Raw genomic sequence first — 4460 nt, forward strand, 5'->3', positions numbered from 1 at the left:
AACATATTAATTCAGAACATATTATACAGTGCAATTTGGACAGCCTAACCCCAAAATATAAAGTATATATATATATAAATAAATAACTATAAAAGTATAAATCGTAAATATTAAAAATATTTTTCACAGTATATAATAATATATTTAAGTCAAAAACTATTTAATATTGGACTCATTTCGAAGGTATTAACGAGACRATYWTAMTDGTGTAACTTGTTAAAATAAAAATGTATTTTTTAAACATGTTTTAATTGATATACGATTATGTATGTTAATTTGATAAAAGTTTAAAATGAAACATTTAAAAGTAAAGGACATAAAGTAAATTAATTAATTAATTATGGGGGTACAAAGTGTAAATTTAAAATTATAATTTTAAAAAAAATGAGTTGTGAGAGGGTGAGTGTATGTGAGGGGGTGAGTGTATGTGAGGAGAGGAGGAGGTGAAAAAGTGACCTAAAGGTAGTATAAAGGGTATTTTGGTCCTGTAGTATTTTTAGACTTTAAGACTTTTGTTAAATTTGCTTAATAAGATAGTATATATATATATAGGGGCTTAATCAAATGAGAACTAATTAGTTTGTGGTAACCGTGAGATCCAATCCCAACCACAAATCAATAGATAAATTAGGAAATTTATAATTTTGGTAATTTTTAATTAAAATTTTAATGCAAGGGTATTTTAGGTATTTTCTTTCCTCTCTCCTATCTCCTCTCTTCTCTCTCCGTCCCCCGGCCTCCGACCACCATCCTCCGGCCACCGTCCTCCAGTGATACCACAGTGGTATCACAATGCATCATATATGTGATCGGGTATCACAATGTGGTCGTTTGTACGGTCGATCGGATATGTAACACAGTGGTATCACAAATGCATCTTATATGTGCTTGAGTATCACACTGTGGTATCAGCGGAGGATGGTGGCCAGAGGCCGGAGGACGGTGGCTGGAAGACGGGGACGGAGAGAGAAGACAGGAGAGAGGAGAGAAAATACCAAAAATGTCCTTGCATTAAAATTTTAATTAAAAATTACCAAAATTATAAATTTCCTAATTTATCTATTGATTTGTGGCTGAGATTGGATCTCACGATTACCACAAACTAACCAGTTCTCCCTTGAATGAGCCCCTATATATATATATATATATGTGTGTGTGTGTGTGTGTGTGTGTGTGTGTGTGTGTGTAAGACATAGTTGATAGAAATGGTAATTAAATGGGAACTATAAAAAGGTTGACAACTCTGAGAACCGATCTCAATTATAATTAGATTTTGATCCTATGGCCATAATTAAAGTGTGTTTTTTTATCGCAAAAGGACATTACGGTAATTCTACATTTTAATCTAATATTCTTGTTTGGAATCACTAATTATCTCATTTATCTACCATAAATATCCGTTTCATGTCATCATCCTCATCAATTTGTTACTTCCAAGATACAACAAAATCAATTAGATAAAAGGTACGCAAATTTTACCTTCAAGATTTCTATTCAAGATTTATTGAAAAACCTGGAAAGTTATAACGATGGAAATCAAATGACAATTGCCATGTTGGTGGTGAATTTAATGATTACGTTTTGTTCGATGTTCTCGAAACGGACCTAAAATTCATGATTTTTGCGAATTTAATGGTAAATATTGTTGATACAATTTATTAATTGATTACGTTTAAAGTTGCATAACAAATCAATGAAGCTCTATGGTCGGTACACGACAACTTCTAGCCCGATTTAAATATACTCAATATGTAACCAGATTCACTTTGTGAAACATAAATAGATTCACTTATGACTTAAATTTCACATTATGAAATATAAACAAATTCACCTTATAAAATATAAAGACAGTGCTTCAAAGTCAAACAAAATCATAAACATATTTGCTCTTCAAAGTCGCCTTATGAAACATAATGACAATGTATCACCTTACCAATCAATCGTGCCTCTATTCGTCTACATCCCAATTGTTTATAGGTTCTTCCAACTCTCTGCAAATCCTTCACAAATTACATCAACTATCGCACATGGATACAACGTTTTATTTTGAAGATCAAGTTTCAATTTCAACAAAAGATGGTGAAATTCTTAAGGCAGATTGCAATTGCGATTCTGAAAATTGGTTGTTTCGAGTAATCTGCAATTCAGAATTTTCTTTGCCAATTGGTTGATGGTTCAAAGACTTGAGGAAAGAAACAGCAATTACGAGGTTCTTAAGGGGGTTTTGTCGGTGGAATGAGGGATTTCTGGAGGAATACATGCAGTGGGGATTCACAAGAAGAATTATGGTTTGATAGTAACGCACGATGCTCGGAAAGAAGCATTTAGGGTTTTTGCTATGGCGGTTGCAAGTAGAAATGGTACATATCTAATCATTCTAATATGACATGAAAAGAGATTTGGTGTCCGCCAAATTTTAATTTGATTTTAGTGATATAATACTCAAAATACCCTTTCAATCTACTTTCAGTTTGACAAAAATACCCTTATTTTACTATTTTATTAAAAATATGCTTGAATCGATCCACTCTTGAGGAAGTTAAGTTGCATAACACCTCTAACCATTGACCAATAGCTAGTTTAAAAGAAGAAATTGTGACACAATTAATGGATTTTAGTTGTTACCAGACTTTGATCATGTTTTCTATTGTATTTGAATCAATTTAATTGAATTTTTGAATGTGTTAAAAATAGACGATGGTATATTTTAATTAAAATGAATTTTATGGTTTTATAAATTCAACACTATACCATTTTGAGGGATAAAATATAGATAATTATACATATTTAGACGTTTGTCAGTTTATAAAAGCAAAGAGTCTTATTGGTTCAAATTTTAGAGTTCGACACCACCTCTTATCAATCAAAAGTGAGACAAGACTTCAGACTTCAACACCTCTTAAAAAAACAATCATCAACTTAGTGTTTCTCTACCATGACGAATCAATTGATTTAATGCAGGCATCGCACTTGCAATTTGGGAATGCTATTCAATTGCAATCAACTTATCACATCTTGCTTTCTTCTATTGATTTCGGTTTGATTTAAATTTTCATTTAGTGTCTATTTGGTCTGTGCGATACGGAGGATTTGGAGGTATTTGAAATTCAATTTCATTTCAGTTTCGTGTTTGGTTTAAAGAAAAATCTGAAAATGAAATCCTGGGATTTCAATGAAATATTACCAACATTGGATTTAGAATACACATTAACATTTTAACTTTGGGTTTGATTTATGTTTTCGATTTAGAGTTTGTATCAAAAACCTTTTTTGAAATGAAATTATACTAAATTATTATGGTATATTATTAATGTTTAGAGTTTCTGGTGTTCTTCATGGAGTAGATGAGCGTTCAACCAACAATAAAACGAAAAAAAAAGCCAAAAAGGAACTTAAATGCCTTCGTAGTTAAAGGACGTAATGGATGGGCGCTTGGTTTAAGAACTACAGTTGTAATAAAATGAATATTACCTGAATCAATCAGATCTACAATAAACATAATTTAAGGACTCGTAATTTTCATCAAAACATATGAAAACTTTTACTTTACTCTTTAAACTATAAATCTTTTGAATTCCAAATTTTGACAATTTAAATATGTTGCCGTCAAAAAATATATTGATTCGTCACCAATTTGAAATAGTTAGTCATTGATACATAAAGTACCATCACCAACCTCGGTCGTCGGTAAGGTCGTGCAAGCAAGTGGAACCCTCGTCCAAGGAGTAGCACGACTCTCCATGCAACTCAAGTCGTTGGAGGAGTCACATAACCCACTGGATGGTAAGCTCAAGTGAGCATAGGCAACTCAACACGAGACTCTTTTTGGAAAATAGGTTGCAGGCGAGTCCAAGTTGGGCTAAAACCCCATTTTTCTAGGGTTTGGTCATTATTAAACTTATTTCTCTCCATTTTCTTCTCAAAGGTGGAGAGTTATGAGACTTGAGGACCGATTTGGGAGATCTTCAAGGTGTTGATTGGAGGTTTGTAAGCATTATTTGGAGCTTGAAGGTTGGGATCTTCAAATTCTACATCAGAAGACCTGGGGTTTGCTTTAATTCTAGATTCTATGCATAAATTTAGTAACGTGAGCTCTAGTTGCTTTATTAAAACTATATACATGTCAAATTGTCCCTATTCGAGTTTTGGAACCTTGGTTGTTATGTTGTCTTGCAAGATTTGTTGACCATTGGTTGTATTTGCATTTTTTTTGGAGCATTTAATGGTCAAAATCTTAGAAACTTCATATTGATGAGTTATCGGATGTTCTGGGGCAAATCAAATGAGTTTGGATTTTCACAAAAGATGTGTTATTTTTGACTTCTTATACTCTTAGATCATGAATGCTACTCGAGGGTTACAAATTTGGATATTTTGAGTTAATTTCATGGGGTTGTTCGATGGCTGGTAGATTTTGATGAAGTAAGAGTAATGCATATTTAAATGTTAGGGTTTGCCTA

The 4460-nt window shown here is 32.5% G+C and overlaps 1 long non-coding RNA gene across 1 annotated transcript; it reads left to right on the plus strand.

Annotated features, from left to right (window-relative positions):
- The first annotated feature begins 3692 nt into the window (after positions 1-3692).
- LOC112501278 lies at positions 3693-4188 on the plus strand. The gene is made up of 2 exons (XR_003067441.1): positions 3693-3783; positions 3926-4188. It is a non-coding gene; the product is annotated as an uncharacterized LOC112501278 (long non-coding RNA).
- Positions 4189-4460: the final 272 nt, after the last annotated feature.

The sequence above is a fragment of the Cynara cardunculus genome (assembly GCF_001531365.2).
Source record: "Cynara cardunculus var. scolymus isolate 2C chromosome LG 17, CcrdV1, whole genome shotgun sequence".
NCBI classification, from domain to species: Eukaryota; Viridiplantae; Streptophyta; class Magnoliopsida; order Asterales; family Asteraceae; genus Cynara; species Cynara cardunculus.